The 18,536-nt window shown below is 40.6% G+C and overlaps 1 long non-coding RNA gene across 7 annotated transcripts in view; it reads left to right on the top strand.

The window, feature by feature from the left end:
• LOC121662890 overlaps positions 1–18,536 on the top strand; it is a 92,050-nt gene that overhangs the window by 35,358 nt on the left and 38,156 nt on the right. For 3 of the 7 annotated variants that reach the window (XR_006015474.1, XR_006015466.1, XR_006015470.1), the window contains one exon: positions 3,795–7,196. The exons of 2 other annotated variants lie outside the window; for them this stretch is intronic. This is a non-coding gene — a long non-coding RNA (uncharacterized LOC121662890). Of the gene's footprint in view, positions 1–3,794; positions 7,197–18,536 lie in introns of those variants that run through there. 2 more of the 7 variants (XR_006015472.1, XR_006015471.1) reach the window with 2 other exon arrangements.

An 18,536-nucleotide genomic window follows, 5' to 3' on the forward strand; every position in this document is an offset into this window, starting at 1 on the left:
TTCATTTAGTCAGTGGAAACCAGGTAATTTGCTAATTTCTCATAAATTGTGAGGTATGTTTGATTTTTCTTTTTAATAATATAAATTATTTTGGTTTAAAATATTTCTTAAAACATTTCATTTGGAAGTATCACTCAGGTCTTGACGATTACATTTAACACATGATTGCATTTGGTTTCCTCATCAAAAGTGGAGAACATTTAATATTTATTCATAACAAAAGTATTAGAGAAGCTGTCAATAAATTTTCTGTCATAATTGAATCATAAGATATCTAAATTGTTGATAATATGATCTGCTCGTTAAACAAAAGTGTCTGGAGAAAATGATGGATTAATTGACTGATGGCTAAGGTTTCTCTCAAATATAATGGTTTACCCAGTTTGATTTGATTTGTGTAAAATAACTTTCTCTAATAAACAATTTGCTCAGAGGCAATAGAAGAAATGAATGGTTATCAAACCAAACTTAATTAGTCTCTCCTAGATTGATATTACTTGGGGAGTCTTCGTTTTAATTGTGGAGAGCTGGATACAAAGAGTTTGGTTCATTATATTTTTCCTGTATAAACACTATTGTGTAACTACCTATGGAATATAACATGTAAATTCATTTTAATAAGTGCTTGTAAAGTGGATTAGCTAATTATGCCAGGCTAAAAATGATTCCTTTAATTATTTTACATATTTAACTAGTACTTCAATTTTATTATTGTTAGTCTGTAAACATAATTTGTATTAGCTCTGCCAAACTAATTAGAATATATAACTTAAACAGTTTTAACAGTTTCGTAATGTTCATAATGCACTCTTCTCTCAAAAATACATTCTAAAAATATTTAAATTATGAAGAAATTTTTTACATAGGAAGATTTTTATATGTGAGGAAGAATAACTTTTTCTCAAAAATACAATTTCAGAGAAGTTCATATGGTTTGAGACTCTGGAATGTTTGTCAAATGAAGGAAAAATCCTTTCTTTTCCTCAGAGATGGAGTCAAACTAAACATAAATCACTGAGTAACATAACTTTGTGGGATTTCAGACTGTTAGATTGTCCATGGATAATACAAGCCACAAATACAGTTGCATTTCACTCTTTCAAAGGTTAAGCACATACTTAATTGCATTAGTAGGTGAAAATCTGCATGTTCAGACTAAGAAGAGTTTGTCTTAAAGGCTTCCAGTTAATTTAAGGTAACCAATTTTCTCTTTTCTTAAAAAAAAAAGAATTTTCAAAACATCTGTAGAAGCTTTACAAGATTTTAATATAAAATGTACATGAGAGGGCTGTTGTTTGAAGCTAAGTGTGGAAAGCAAGACATTAGTGAAGAGTAATTTGGGTGTTCTTAATTATATTCATTTATGATTAATCTTGGGCTTATAAACCCAGAAATTAATCTGGTTTATTGTTTCTTCTCATACATGAAGTTTTCATTTTGACAATTTGTTACTTTAGTTTTCCTTAGTGTAGGGAACTACAGGTAGCTGAAAATGCCGGGAGGAAACAAGGAACATCTTTCAGTTTTGCCTGTGTACAGTTGCTGAATGTAGGTGTGTGCTGCGCCAGGGGGAGGTGCAGCTTTCTGTGCATGAATTGTGCCGTGAGGCTGACCTGGCACATCTGGGAGTGACAGGAGCCTGCTGGACACCGGCACATTGGGCACATCTCTGGAGCAGAAACAGTATTAAGCAGAACCTTTGGTATCTCGATTAACATGTTCTCGGCAGCTCTCTGTGAGATGCGGGCGCTTTGCTTTTCGTTACCTCCCGTCTGTCAGGCCGTCAAAGCACTGGGTCTGTGCAGGTGTACTGCATTCCTCACTGCAGTGACTCTCTGTGAGTCTCATGAGGGTTTGGGGAGCAAGATAGCAAGAACATACTCTTTGGAGTATTGTAGGTTGATGAAAACAAACCTAAATAGCAAAGTCTAGCAAGTCCCTGGGCACTATTTACATATCAAACTTTTATCAGTTAAATCTCATTAAAGTCAGTGAGAGTCTCACAACTACCTTGAGGCTGAACTAGGATTCTCACTTCAGGATTTTGGGAGCTCTTGTTATGTGACACATTATGACCTGAAGTTGTGTCATGGGGAGGTTTAGACTGGCTATTAGGAAAAGGTTCTTTCCCCAGAGGAAAGCTCGGGCACTGAACAGGCTCCTCAGGGCAGTGGTCACAGCACCAGCCTGGCAGAATTCAAGAAGCATTTGGACAATGCTCTCAGGCCCATGGGGAGATTTTGGGGTGTCTGTGCAGGGCTGGGAGCTGGACTCAATGGTCCTTGAGGGTACCTTCCAATTCAGCATATTCTGTGATTCTGTGATCTTGTTCATGGTGACAGGAGAATTTCTCACACCCCAGGAACTACAGGGATTCTGGGCTAATTTTAGAGGTCAAGAGCTAAATCTTGCTCTTCTGCCCAGATTGATAGAATTTCCTCTTCTGGCTTTGGACAAAACTGATCATTACATTTTTTAAAAATTAAAAAAAAAAAAATTTTAATGTTTTTTAAAAGTTTTGTTTGGTTTGATTTCTTTGTCATATCAACAGCAAATATGTGCTGATTAAGCTGCACTAAATTTTGTTCCTTGTACCTGTGGGTGTCCCTCCTGCTGTGACTCAGCAGTGCAGCAGAGAGGCCACGTGGCCACCAAATCAAATCCAGATGTCAGATTCTGCTGAAAACACTGAGAGCATGAGAGCAGCTCTGTGCAGACAGGTGTTCCTGTCTGGGGTGCAGGGAGGGCATCATAAACGTCAATATTTAACACTCATCAATTTACAGATAAAATCCAGTGATCCTGAGGTAGGGATCATAACCACTATCCTGACTAATTGTGGCAAGGACATCATGGAAAAGAGTGTAGCAAGATTGTCTGGCAGTTCCAACTAAGATGTGTTGTTTTAAAGATTCTTAGCAATAGTTTCTTTTGTTTGGTAAACTGTAACGTTTTCCTCTACAAATCATTATTTCATTAGGCAGTTTTACTCATTCTGAAAGAAACAAAAAACCCGAAAACCTTTGTATATAGTTTTGCCTTACAGGCAGGAAATAAGGATTCTTTGACATTTTGCAAACCTTTATGATTCAAGATTGTTAGTGATTTATAATATAGAAGAAAACAAGTATAGGGCACAGAAAAAATTTTAGTTGAATCAGAAATGCAAGGTTTGTTCTAAAGCATTTACATGTTTGTATCTGAATTTGAATATTTAAGAAATATTAAACAGTATTTTATATGAACACATGAACATAGGAAGTGATCTTGAAATATTTAAAATGCTTAAGGTAAAGCATGAAAATAATTTGTGTTAAAATTATATCAAACATTTATAATGTTTAATCTTAAAGCAAGGGTAAGCACAATTTTTAGACCAAGTTTTGAAATTGTAGTACTGCAGAGATGTGTTAATGTGCTTAGCTGAGGCTGTGTGCTGTTCAGTACCATGGGCACTGTTCTGAGCTGGTGTGCTTCACTTCCCTGACTGACACATTCCCGTGGTGTGATTCCTGCTAAATCTCTGTAATCTCTATTGGCATCCAAGCACACGGTGCATGGTTAGATAGCCACGTATCGAATTCCACTACTATGTATAGCAAAATTAATGATGGTTATTTAATATTTTTTTTCTGATAGTTTCAGCTACAGAGTTTCAACACACACTTAGGAAGAGTTGTGTTGCTCACTGTGCTTCCCAAGGAGTATTTTATGGGAACAGTAAATTTCTCATTCAATACTTCATGGAACGAATGCAGAAGGGTTCTCTGCATTCTCTGTTCTCTCTGTTACAGCACTGCTGGGCTGTGGGCCTGGCTAACAGTTTGTCCATGGTCTCCTGTCTGCTCGACAAACCAAACAACTTCTGCTTCATGGACCCTTCTCAAGACTCCCATCAAAGTCTTGTGGGAGCAAGGTAAAACTCAAAAAAAGAGAAGTTTGCATATAACAAACAGCTCCTAATTCCCTTGTAGTAATTTTGATTTTAAAGCCAACCAGAGAGTTATTAATTAGAAGAGTAACAACTTTGGGTTTACTGCATTTTGTGTTTTTTTTATGATCTGTGGTAGAAACTGATTGTATTTTGTTAATATTCCTAGCTTGATATTAAAGCCTATCACAGAATCACTGTCCTGGTTCCTGCCATACCTCCTGGCACCTGTCAGCACAGTGACTTTGACCTTTCCGTACACGAAGCACAGACGAAGCACAGCTCTGACAGAAGCTGGCCTTGAACTGGTTGTTCTTGCTGAGATGGGAGCTAACTTGGCTAAAAGTCGAGCACATCCATATTGCTTGTGCAAATCCACCTGCAAGACTCTTACTGTCTTCATCAATTTCTGGGCAGTTGTACAGAAAACAGTCCTAGTGGCGTAGTAAAAGTGTGAATAAGTGTGAATAAGTGGAGCTGTTTGCACTACAAACTGGGAATGCTGGGCAAGTGCCTGGTGGAGCAGCTCTCTGTGGTGGTTTAATTCCAGCCCCACACAGCAGCTCCCTTGCTCCTGGGACTGGGGAGAGAAATGGAAGGGGAACAGTGAGAAAACTTGTGGGTTGAGATAAGAACAGTTTAATAATTGAAATAACATAATAATAATTGTAACATAATAACAATTGTAATGAAAAGTAAAATAACACAGAGAAATAAACCCCAAGAAAGACAAATGATTGAATGGGAACAACTGCTCACCCCAGTTATTCCATGGGTATAGTGTGTGCCAGTCCCCAAGCAGTGGCCTCCTGCCAACCTCCCCCCAGTTTACTACTGAGTGTGGCATCCTGTGGTCTGGAACAGCCCTTTGTTCAGCTGGGGTCTGCTGTCCTGGCTGTGTCCCCCCCCAGCTCACTGGTGAGGTGGGATGAGGAGCAGAAAAGGCCCTGACTCTGTGTAAGCACTGCTCAGAGATAAGGAAAACTTCCCTGGCTTATCAACATTGCTTCCAGGGCTAATCCAAAACAGCCCATACTGGCTATTGTGAATGAAATTAACTCTATCCCACCCAAATCCAGCATACTTGAGGTGACAAGACTGAAAATTCCTTAGGTACAACATTAGAAAAGCACAAATGGCTTCAGTTTTGTCATTCAGAACACAGGCAGGGTAAAGAGATCCTTTCCTCACCCTAGCACCTGTGAATCTCTCATTTATATTCATGCTTTCTAAACTAGAGCAATCTTTCCTATGTCAATTGGCAAGGTGGACCAAAACTTTAAAGGTAACCTGCTGGAATAAATTCCTTTAGTTACACCAAACCAGTGTTTACACTTGGCTGTCTTGGTATTTTATTTGAGATCTACCTTCGTGGTTTGTTCTGTAGTTACTTGCAGGCTTCCAAACCCTACAGTTTGGTTCTACACTTGATGGTTTCATGCTTTCCCTCAGGGTATGAGGGATATTTTTAAAAGGCTGAAGGAAATAGTTAGTTTTAGGATTGTACTTGATAAGTTTATGTATGAAGTAATATGGTCTGGTTGCCTGAAGCAGCAGTTAGAAAAAAAGCCCTGGGCAGCCTCTGTTCTGCATTCCTCTGTTGATGTATTTATATATTCAATGGTTTAAAATACTGCATAGATAATTAGCAATAAGTTTGAGTTTGATTTAGAGGGTCCTTAGGATGTCTTTTTGTTACCTGTATCCTGGCTTTGTATTCAGCAGCAGCTGTAAAAATAATCCTTGCTTCCTGGATGAAGTTCAGAATGAAATAAAAACAATCCTTGCAATACTTCAGTTATATAGTAAATGGCATTTGGGGGTAAATAGAGGAGACGACTGTGAGCTTTAATGGAAAAAGGATTTTTAAAAGGATTGTTTCAAACACAGTACAATAACTCTTAAGGTAAGGAAGGGGGTTAAAGATGCAAAAGTGAAAGAATGCGCTCTTACCTGTTGCCAAGTGTTTTTTCATGTATGCATTACAGCTCTTTTTTGTAATGGTCAGTATTGCCCTTGTTGTGTTCTGTTTACATGTCTGACTTCTTGTTTGGATTTTACTTGGTGATTTGGTATTAATTTTTAATGTGAAAGCACTTAGCATTAGGAGTTTGACATTTTGTCTGACCTTAATCACCAGGAGGATCATGAGAGGTTTATTCAGTGGGAAGAGAATTGTTACAGCTCCGACAGAAATGATGGGAAATAAGTAAACAGCCTTTTAAATCTTCACCAGAAATCAATAGAGTTTAAAGATGATGGACGTTGGTGTTTTTTGCTGCTTAAGGACTTCAACCTTTTACGGGAAAATATCTTCTCCGAGTGTCAGCGTTTTTTTGCCCAGCACCATGAATCACTGCTGCAAATAGAACACTCTGCATAGAGCACTTCATCATTGTTACACGGATGATGTTATAGATCTGTATTTCTCTGATACTGCAGATGGCTTATATTTTTACACATAGAGGTGTGGTGCTACTTCACAACATTGCTAACTAATGGATGGTCAGCAAAATAATTTTGGTTTTGATCATGTTTAAACTGACAAACTCCTGTTTTTTTACGATTCCGTAATTGTAAAGGCTGCTATTTAGAACTTTTTCAGTTTTACCTCTTTCCCTGTATAGAAAGACCTTCACTTAAGTGAGAGTTCTCAACTTTTAGTAACTGGGAATAAGAGCTGCTCTGAAGTCTCCGTGTCAGCATGCCTTCAGAGTCAGGCAGATTTTGAGCAGTAGCAGAGCAAATTGTGTACTTTGGCTTTTCATGAATGATTTATTAGATGTTAGGCTAGTACAGTAGTTAGCAATATATCCAGAAACAGCACTATTCAGACCCAAGTATTTGTACATTTGCATCATCATAAATCATGTGTTGTGCTATTTGGGGTTTTATTATACAGTATTGGATTCCATTTTAAAACAGCTAAGTATACAGTAAATTATATTCAAATATAGTAAAGTTGCTGTTAAATAGTAATTGAGAACTTGACTTTCAAGCTTTCAGTTAATTTGTTTGCATCCTTATGCAGCCATTTACTCTGAATAAAGTGAAGGGGATTTAATTTTGATTTGTAGAGAACCTTTTGTATTGAAAATAACTGTAGTGACTGTAGTTTTATGCTAATATCTAAGCATGCCACATATACTCTTAGACAAAATTGTCCCTTAAGACCTCGTGATATGAAGTGATCTTTGATTTAAGGCTGCAGTACTTTGGCTACAACTGTGTTCAATGATTATTAAACTGGAGTTATTACATAGCAGCTGATGGAATTTTTTCCGTAGTTTATCTCAATTGATTACCCGTATTGAGTACAGAGTGGCAAAAAACATTTTGAACCGTTCCTCCTCGTGCTCCTGGTGCAGCAGCCGGGCCCTGCACTGCGCTGGGCTTGGTGCTCCCCCGGGACTGCGGGGTGGAGCCCGGGTGGAGCTGGGATGGAGCCCCGGGATGGACGCGGGATGGAGCCGGGATGGAACTGGGATGGAGCCCCGGGACTGCGGGATGGAGCCGGGATGGGACTGGGATGGAGCCCCGGGACTGCGGGATGGAGCCGGGGTGGGACTGGGATGGAGCCCCGGGATGGACGCGGGGTGGAGCCGGCGCGGAGAACGGGGCAGGAGCCCGAGGAATCTCCCTCCTGGAATCTCCCTCCTGGAATCTCCGGGGTTCTTTACCTGCGCGGAGAGGGGGTGTGCACATACAGGCAGCGTTTGCGTTGCTCCTTATCCAGCTAAAGCATTGCAGAGCGCCCAGCTTTGAGAACAGCACCTGGAAGGGAAGGAAAATCTTCCAAATAGGACAGCTCTGTAGACATTTTCCTACCTTTCATCCACCGTGGGGATTATGATGGCAATAGGAAATCTTGCTTTCACTTAACATAAAACTAAACTAGCAGAAATGGCAGGGACATTTCAGGACACGAACCTTATTTTTTGATTACTTTAATGTCCTTAAGTACAAATAGTCCTTTTTAATACGTTGTAAGACTCAGCAATGAAGCATGGAAAAGGGAAATAAGCACATAATGCTCACTCTTTAGTTCATATTAAGTAGTTTGGTCAATCTGGTCCTAGATTTGCCACTGTTAAGTAGATAGTTTTGCTTACTTTGTGGTAGATTTTTATATATTCAGAGATTTCTTCTCTGTGATGGCAGGCCGAAGTTTTGCCTTCACTTTTCTTCCATTATTTTAGGAGGACAGACACAGATACTTGATGCTGGGTCAGAGACATTTCTTTAAGGGCCAGAACTCTGGACTTTGCAGGTTTTCCCTGGACAGCAAGCACTTTTCTTCATTTTTCAACCTTAAAGTATCGTACACTTTTGAGCATTTTAATATTTGCCACATACTAATGCTGAGTATGGATTTTCTTTAATAGTCTTTTTTTGATGATTTCATGTAGTTTTACTAAAGACGAATAAGCTTTCTATGGATCGATTAGCCAGTGAATGCCACAACGGCAAGTTGTAAACTTTATTTTTTTCAATTTATTTGTTGCTTTCCTTTTTTAAACCCATTTATGGAGTTTATGTTACCTGAAAAAATGTCACCTCCTTTGGCCTGTCCCATTGCAAATGTGAAGTAACAGCTGTGTGAACATTCACCCCCCTCTGCTTGACCTTGCTTACAGCTCCTAGAGAGAGTCCTTCAAAGCAGAAGGAATGTGCAACAGGGCTGTAGACATCTAATGGAACCTTTCCTGGCTGCCTGGGGAGCCCTGGGAATGAGGGCCGGGATGGGACAGGATCGATCGCCGTAAGTGTGTGGGGGAGGGAGGGGACAGGGCTAAAAATGCTGGGGAGGTAAAAGAGCTTTTTAAATTAAGGATGTTGCTGGCACAGGAGCAAATGGATATGGCTATCAAAAACCTTTGGTTAGAAATTCAAAACATCCAGGCTCATCCAGAAAAGCCTCCCAGAGGGGGAATTATGGAGAGAAAATTATTACCAGATTTTGAAATGAAATTTCAGTGGTTTATAAAAGGATTAAGGGACATGGTTGCCTGTATTGGTAAGAAACTGTATTCGGCATCCACGAGATTCCTTCTGGATATTTTAGGTCTCTTTAGAGACTTTAACTGTTCTTTAACATGACTGAATCATGTAGAAGTTAGTTTTGCATTTCCCCTTTAAAATCTTGTATTAATATTTGTGAATCTATGCAGTATAACTAATGAGATTTCTGCCTCATTTTTCTATCTGAAAATAACCTCTAAATGACATATTGTCCATCTGGAGAGCAAAGGAAGGTAGGACTTGTGCAGAAGGGAGTGGTGTTCCTGCTGATGGTGCAGCCTTGCTGAGGTAGCTGGGAGAGCAGCTGAGGCTGCTGCTGCTCCTTTCACTGCCTGGTTTCACGTCCTGATCCCTCAGTGATTGCAGCTTGCCTAAGGAGTGCACTGCAGTCAGTACTCCAAAGAGGATTTTACTGCTCCACTGTGCTCTGTAATGTAAGTGAAGCTGATTTTGAACAGGCTCTGGCTGCTCTGCAGTGCACGCCCTGGGTGGCTGAGGCTCTCTGTGACATTGCTGTGCTGCCTCAGTGCAGCTGGCACGGAGACAGCACCCAACAAAGCTCTCGGTGCCTCTGCAGCACTTCCCTGCTTGCTCTTTTCTGGGGTAGTGAAAGTGGGTGTGAGAGTGAGGTTCTGCAGTTGCTGTAGTGCAGAGTGGGAAACTTGGTCCAGTGGTTCCCCTGCTTTGTCATTTTAGATTTTTGTTAAATTGTAACCCCCCTTCTTCTGCACTACAACTGTGTGCTGTGTGTGAGGTGTGGAAGAAGGTCTTACTTTTGCTGATCTTCTGGATGAAATCATTGAACTGTTCATTTATGATGTAGTGCTTGTTTTATCTTCCCTTGCCTTATTAGCGGCTTGTTACAGTAATTTTCAGATGTCTTTAAAATTCACATCTCTTGTGCTTGTGTATCATTAACGAGCCTCCTTTGCTGCACATTTTGATTCAGTGTTACCGAAGAGAGGACTGAAAATGGAACCAAGTGTTGATCCTACCTCAATGGTAATTTTGTTGGATATTTATCAGTAACTTGTTTTGGATTGACACACAATTACTGATCCCTGGATTTAATAGAATAAAAAATGTGAAGCAAAAGGCACCAGAAAGAGCAGTCTGTTCCCTGAGCGAGCGGGACCGGCGCTGTGACTCCGACACTGCCGCTCAAAGGGACAGGGTGGGTGCCAAGGGTGGTGTCAGTGCCACGTGTGGGTGCTCGAGCTGCTTCTCCTGTGTCAGGGAGCTGCTGGGATCACGCTGTACATCTTCATTAGCCAGGCAGGCACAGCAGCCTCGTGTTTCCCATGAGCTGTGGCTGGGCCATAATTAACCTTGTGAACCCGGATTTGTAACAGAATGTAAAATCAGCTTAGGGTATCAATTACAGTCACACTCCATTGATAGCTGCCAAGGAGAGCTTCTTAGGAAGAAAAAGACATTATGATTTGCTCATTTCCTCAGAAAGTAGCAAAAGATGTTACAATTCATTAAATCATAAATAATAGCTAGTCCATAGATTTAATATCACCTTATTTTGGTGCATTACTCACAGGTCATGGGCCAGTACCATGTCTGTCATTAGGAAGGCTCACAAGTAATTTTATTATAAAACTGAATTAAGAAATGTTTTATAAAAAGAAATTAATACCCTTTAAAATGAGGGAATTTTATCAGTGTTTTGAGTTTTTAATGTAATCATTTTGATCTATGTTGCAAATGCTTAACTATTACATCAGTGGAAAACTAGTTTTACATAATTTAGGGACTTCAGAGCCCATATATTTATTGTAACTTTTAAGCATAATCATGAATTAAAAACAGTATTTGAGATTATGATCTCTTGAGTCTATTTGCTGCTCTCAAATAAACTGAATTTATATCTTTTTAATACTAGTCAATGATAATGCTTTATAGCTACTCACTGCATTATATGCAAAGCAAATGATTATCTAGTTAGATTTAATTTTTTTATTGTTACACAGTACTGTATGAATATGTAGAGTATTTTTAAACAAACTTTTTACATTTGTTTTTCCTGTAATGTACTTCATTTGTCATAAAAATGAATGAGATTATCAGTCAAGGACTGGCTGCTTTTTCTTAGTTTGATTGCTACTGTCACTAGTGTTTTACAGATCTGGAAGGATTTCCCTTTAAGAGTAGTTTTTCATTATTATTCTATAAATACAGACAGTAATTTATCTGTCCACCCCTGCAATATCTTATGATAGAGGAAAAAAATCCTATTACATGTCCGTAATATATAGAAGATCTTTAGTATGCACTTCAATAATTCTTATTCATTCTTTTCTCTTGTTAGTATTGAAAATCTGATGTTCAAGCCTACTTAAACAAATAAACACAGAATTACTAGAATATGTCATCTTTGAAAGGCAATAAATGTTATTTTCTTGAGAAGACTTGTAACATACTTTGGGTCTTTTACACATTACTGTCTTTACCTACTGACAGTACCCACAGTCCATGCATGAGCAATCTTTTCTTAAACTTCCCTTGATCTTTTTCCTTACTTCATTTTCTGTAAGTATGCATTTGTTAACTGGTTGCAAGATACTTTGGCCATATTTTTAATTAAGGCTGTCCATCAGCAACCAAGGCAAGGGCCTTTAGGAGCCCATTTGTCCTCACAAGGAAGGAGCCTGATGAAGTTGGAGGTTTTTTACCAGCCCACAATTTAAACAGAGTCCTATTTAAAAATTACCAAACATGAACCTTGTGTAAGCATAGTCCATCCATGGTACATGAATTCAAAATGTTACATTTCTGTCTGTATCCTCACTTGTTAAATTTGGGAAAACAAATTGTAATTAATTCTCTTTAAAGAAATTGCTGATTCCTATGTAGAACGTAGGAAAAACACCTGAAGTATAAAATTCAAGTAACATAAATCTTTGCCTCAAAAAAAATCCAAACCAGGAAATTATTTGTGTTTTCAACAGGGTTTAATGTTGTCTATTTCCAACCTCAGCGATTGGCAGAAGCTCCCTGCCCACTCTGAGTGGTTTTTCCTGATGGTAGCTTTGGCCTCTCTGTTGTTCAGAAGGGCAGCACGGTTTGCACAAGGTGTGACAGGATTTTGTGTGCAATCCAAAATGTGCTGAGCTCTGAGGAAATCAGTATTTGTTAGTTTGGGTTTTATGTGTCTGGCACGAATTCTTGAGGGCTGTATGCAAGCACTGACAGAGGATTGCCATCACAAATTACAAGGGCAACAAAAGGCACCCAAATTAAATTCTGAATCTTTTAAACCAACTCAAAAATATTGTATTACCTGTAGAATTTCTTTCTCTGTCATTCCTTTCTGTCTTCTTCTGTCCTTCTGCTGAACAAATGACTTTGTAATATATTTGTTAAAAGATTCTGAAGAGCTGCTTGAATCAAAGTATAAGGTGCAGTGTTAATTATCCCCCTCAAACGCATTTGTATGTAGGTGATAACTGGATTACACAAACAAAACCCTTCCAGTTTCTTTTTTACCTTGTTCAGAGACAAGCTCAGAATCTTGGATAACAGGATTCCTTAATGTGGGTTTGTGTTTTTCCTCCCTCACATCTTAATTAGGAAAGGGAAAGTGTAAGTGTATAAAATACACTTCCATAGGCTTCCATATCTGAGCAGTATTTTCTGGATCGTGCTTCTGCAACAATATTTAAGATACATTAATGGAAAAGCACATTGGCCTAATCCTTGGAAACAATGAGCATTATTAATGCCATGGAAAACATCAGAACCTGAAAATCAGATTCCTTGATAATAGGATTTCTTCTCTTGCATTTGGAATCTAAAAAGTTCCTTAATTCTCAGGTTTATCATTTCACACTCTTAAAGTTCATTTCTTCGCTCAATCTGAGGGTGATTTATGGTTGCTCTGTTATAGATGAAGTAGTTTCATCTTTCAACCTCATTGCATTTTCTCTAGCATTTCTATCACTTAAGACCTCGATTCTCAAAATAAAGGTGAGAGAAGATGAATGTGTGTATGGAAGAACCCTCAACTGGACCCACCCCCAAGTATCTAAAACTTTGCAGTTCTCAAAGTTTAATGAATGTTTACTGTGCTCAGCAGAGCAAATCTGAAAGGTCAGATGAAAACCAGTGGTATTATTCCACTGAGTTTCATCACTGTGCCACTACTGGTATTACAGGAAACCAAAAAAGCCAAAAAACCTAAAAATCCTCAGGTCCAGAAATTTTTGACTGATGCTGTGGTTTTGTGCTGTGTAAAGAAATCTGAATTGACCTACTGATCGAAAGTGGTATTATCTGATTAAAGGGAAAGGGAAAAAACCCAGCCTTAAACTCTCAAGCAACTACTCCAGTCAGTATTAACTCTCCACCTGTAATTCCGTGTGGCCAAGGGCTCTGTGCACTGCTCCTGGATGGTCCTGCACTGGGAGTTGCACTGTCCCTGCAGAATGGTGCCACCCAGCACAGAACTGTGAACAGGGATCTTTGTGTGGGCATTTCCTTTATTTGCTCCTTCACAACAGACTTATTAATCCTCAGTCATCATTTTTGAGATGCTTGAAGTAGGTTTACTGGTTTGGTTAAAAAAACTGTGTTCTGTTGTAGAAGATAATGTAGAAAAATCACATGAGAGAGTTCTGTGAGTTGTCCCCTTCTGGCTGGGCCACCAGTTTCACTGTGCACTGAAAGGGACATACACTCAGCATCACCTAAACAGAACTTAGTATAACCTTGGGGTGTTGGGGAGTCCAGTCAGTTCTGGAAATCAGATAAAACTCCATCACTGAGAAGATGCAGCTCCTCTCTTCACAGGCTCTGCCTTATATAGAGTTTTGTTATAGGCATATCTTCAAAGCTGTACAGGAGGACTTAAAAATATTTTCATCCTGCTCTGATTCTGCTCTCAAAGCTAAGGGGTACAACGTGCAGGATGGCAGAAGTTCTGATTGCCCCCTGTTGGCATCCCCCACACCAGGGTTTGAGGTCCAAGGTGTGCCCCCATACCCAGCAGGGCCCTCCCAGCTGGGAAAGCATCTCTCCTGATCTGCAGTTGGGGCTGTGACTGCATTACATCTGCCTATCATCCTGAGTAAATGAGAAGGGAAGGTCCTGAAGCATATTTTAACTCAGAGATACTCAGCTATAAACGGCCCAATGCACTGTGTGACTACTTTTTTTCTAGTGAATTTTGGGACTGCTTTACAATATTCTTTAGCTGTCCCCTGGTCTGGATGATGGCTTCAGTGGATGTGTGTATTATCCAGTACTAAACACACACACATTCCCAGTGATGTACAGGAGCAGCAGTGTTTTGTAAAGCCGAGGGTGCTTTTGCTCTCCTCAGGTGGTTGGCACACATGGGGATGGACACAGGCAAGCCTGGCACGCCTGCCTGCCTGCCTGCCTGCCTGGGCTATTCTAGCGTGGCTTGTTTGAGTCTGCGTGTTCCTTTAAAGATTCCAAGACTCAAATATGTTCAAATAAAATGAGTGTAAAAGCAGTGGGTGGCTGTGTAAGCAGGAGACAATGTGCTGCGTTTAGTTTGTTGCAGGCAGAAGGCAGGGATGTGCCAGAGCCCATCTCAGCCCGTTACTGTGGGCGCAGCTCGGGGGCAGGGGGGCGCTGGCTGCCCTGCTGAGCAGCCTGCCTGTGCGAGTGCTCTGCCCTGCTCCGGGGGATGCTGAGAGCAGCGCTCTGCTGGTGCGAGCCAGGGGCCGCGGTTTCCTTGCTGCCCGCACGCACTGAGCTCAGAGCCGAGCCCAGGAAAGCTGGGATAATGAGCAGAGCAGTGCAGGGAGGTGATTGATGATCCCTGGTTCTGACAGCTCGAGTGCCGAGATTCCCAGGGTATCCGAGCGCGGCATTAGCATGCTGACAGCTCAGCATTTAGGACATTATGGTAATTTATCCTGCATATGCTGTCACCTGCACTGTCAGAGTTTCTTTTTAATGATGGTATAACTATTTTGTTTGTTTGTACTGCATTCTTTTCATTTGGCTAATGTCTCCTCATTAGATTGCACCTAGTAAATGAGAGTAATTAAGTGTTTCCTATAGCTCAGATGCAATGATTAAGTTGCAGAGTTGGTGCTGATTATGTTTTGTCATTTATCTCTATTAATCTGAGAATAATCCAGATGATAAACACATGTAATTTTTTTAGCTAATGTTCAATAGATGAAATTTATAGCTTCTCAATGGAGCCAAACAATAAGTGTGCATTTATATATGAATAGGAAGTTATTGTACTTGTATTTCTGTTAAATAAACATAACATTATCTGTGCAACTAAGAAAAAAAAGTGGAAAATCTACTGAATGTAGAGATTCTCACTTTTTAAAAATGCATTTGTGTATGGAAAACTAGTATTCATAATTCACAGTTCAGTGACTCTCTTTATTCTGCTTTCTCAAATATCTACAGAGATTCCTGTGGTGATATTTCTGAAGATTTTTTTCCTGCAGTTATTGTCTGTATATGTTACTATTAATTCTAGAATACAAATTGCATCTCTAGTGCTGAAATGTAATTTTCACGTAAAGACTTCCAAATTACTCAGTTTAACACCAAAAAATCCCCACTAATACATCAAATTAAGTGCCTCACAGCAATTTGTAAATCTTTATCTAACTTTCAAGCTGTAGATAGACATTGAAAAAATAGCTTGAGCTATTTTTTCAACACAAAGTAGCAATAATTAATTTTGATACAAATAATAATGGCAACACTAGGAGCACCCTATTATTTGATGATGTTCCTTTGTTTTCCTGGCTCTGTGAGCTTCCTAGCACATCACACTGTGATGTGCTATTTCTAAACATACTTACTATTTCTAGATATAAAATTTACTATTTCTAAATATATGCCTTGAAAAAGTCAGACATCGTAGCCCCATAACTGTGTGGGGTTTATACACCAAAATTCTTCATTGGCTTCAAAAGTAGCAGCTTTTGTGTGTCCCCAGTTAAATAAACTGCTTTAAAATGTAGCACTGGCAGTTGGAGTAGCTGTTGAGGGATGGACCCTAAGCTAGTTTGAGGTTTCTGTTAAATGTGTGTAAATAAATGAGCTGGACAATTTTTCAGGCGTGCCTCCTGCCCGGTATTCCCAGCGTGGGAATGTTGTCTCTGCAGTGCCTGTGTGTCCCTGTGGTGTCAGAGGCGATGCTGTGCCGAGTGTCTCTGGCTGCCCCGCGGCTGCTCCGGTCGCCCTTTGCTGCAGCACCGCTCGCCGAGGGCTGGGTTACAGCGAGGTTCCCAAACACACACCTTGCTTTGGAACAGTTCCTCGGAGTTGGGCCACTGTTTTTCCCTCCGTGTTTTTCACTGAACAGCTCCTGGCCCTCTCTGGGGGAGTATCTCCCTGGACAGTGCTGTGCAGAGTTTCATTCTGGTTCCTTGAGCTCGGAACCGCCCCAAAGCCCCGGCCTGGCTGGTGCCTTGGGGTGCTCGGGACACTGCCCATGGCCATGGCCAGTCCCCTCCAGGCCCGGCCACCTCTGCTCCTCAGGAGCTGAATCCCAGAGCCTGGGCTTTGTCCAGAGGGACTCTGTGATGCCGTGAAGACTGGTCAATAAAATCACTCAGATTTGTCATTCGTCCCTATTTTCAGGTGCTCCCACCCTCACCAGTTGAAAAGGGGGAGACAGTGGGTTTGAGCAACAGGGGAGCAGTGAGCCCAGGGGAAGGTGGACATGGAAAGCTGTGGTGAGATTGGGCATGGTGTGGTGAAGACAGGTGAAACATACTGGGCAGGAGAGCTTGGCATGGCCCAGCCATAGCCCACAAATTTAAGGGTTTTTTCAGTTTGTGCACATTTGTTAGGTTGGCTGAGATTTTTCTGATACATCTTCTAGATGAGTACGCAATTATTTAAGGTTCAATTTTCATTTTTTAATACATAAAATCACATTATTGAGGCAACTCAGTAAACTTCTAGCTTGAAATATATGTTAATCAGGTCAAATTGTTGTTCATTAGAATTTATTTGCTTCCTAAGAGCATCAGTTTCAGGGCATCAGCATTCTTTCTGGAAAAGCAAATACTCTGTTCTGTTTATGTGGGTCAGTCCTAGAGTAGCTGCTTAATATCCCATGTCTGGAATTCAGTTGTCTTTTCTCTTGGGTGGGTCAGGAAGGCAGTTGAAGCAGGCAGTGATGGCTGCTGGGCTTTCATTTCTTTGTGACTGGTAAATGAAACACATGCAGCCTCACCAAACTACATGACTAATGACAACCTCCAGTGGCTCCTGCAATCAAAGATTAATTTGCTTTATCAAGTTTAAAGAATAGTAGGTGATAAATCATGTCAGAAAGAAATAATCAGTGGCAGGCTGATGTTCTTTTGCACAGTGGAGGACAGGTGCAATAGAGGATTCATCTGCCATAGACTGTTAATTTTTTTCTCATGCTGATGTGTTAATTTTTATTTAGTTGATTTTTAAGTCAAATGGGATGCACTGTCAACTAATATTTTTACCTAAAATACATAGTATTGGCTCTTCTCTCTAAAATTAAACATGTTCAGAGTCTATCACTTGCCATCAAAATATTTTCTACTTAATTCCTTTAATAATTGATGGATATATTTCACTCCCATTGGGTTTGCTGTCTTGGAGCACAGCTTAATGTGGACAGGAATAAAAATATGCTGTATGTACCTAGTGCATACATAACATATTTCTTTTCCCTGCTGTTGATTGTTGTTCAGCCAGATCTCCTCTCCTGTTCTCTCTGTGGGAGAAGGCTGATGTTAGTCCCAGCAGCTACCCTGGTGCTGCAGTTGTTCTGGGTGCTGGCCCCTCCAGGTCTGGGCAGTTGAGGACCGTGCAGGACTTGCTGCCACCTCCTCCCGTCCGCTGGTGGCACAGCACAGGAGGGATCAGCGTGGAGCAGGAGGAAATCAGTTCTCCCTTCCTCTCACTTAATGAAGCCATTCAGAGACTGCAGCTCTGTCACTTCTGCAATTACTGAATATAACCATCCCAATAAAATCTGCAGCTAAAAAAACAGCATTGTGGTATGCCATGGCATAGCATGATACTGACTGACCTGCATTTACTGTGAATCCTGGTGTACACAGAGCAAGGGCTGCAGCTGTTTGCTTTTCAGGGAAAATCCTGTGCTGACTTAGCTCTCCAGCTGCAGTTGATTGTTGACCGTTTTCAGTCTGTATTTCAGTTAAACCATAACATATACCATATACCATAAACCATAACAATAACATATTTGGCAACGTTTTCTGTGTGTAAGAGAGTTTTAGTAATAGAATAATGCAGATTCTGTAAACTTCAGTCCTGCCTAGCAATGCGTGTAATTTCATACCAATATGTGAGCCCTCTAGTGGCATTCCGAGCGCTGGAAGTGTGACTGGCAGGGTGCGGGGTGTGCAGCGTATGGGGTGTACAGGGTCTGCAGGGTGTGGAGGGTTCAGGGTGTGCAGGGTTCAGGGTGTGCAGGGTGTGCAGTGTGCAGGGTACAGGGTGTGCAGGGTGTGCAGGGTACAGGGTGTGCAGGGTACAGGGGGTTCAGGGTGTGCAGGGTGTGCAGGGTGTGCAGGGTACAGGGTGTGCAGGGTGTGCAGTGTGCAGGGTACAGGGT

The sequence above is a fragment of the Corvus kubaryi genome, unplaced genomic scaffold (genome assembly GCF_017639235.1).
Source record: "Corvus kubaryi isolate FWS band 111438036 unplaced genomic scaffold, C.kubaryi_AGA036_p1.0 128, whole genome shotgun sequence".
In the NCBI taxonomy this organism is placed as follows: Eukaryota; Metazoa; Chordata; class Aves; order Passeriformes; family Corvidae; genus Corvus; species Corvus kubaryi.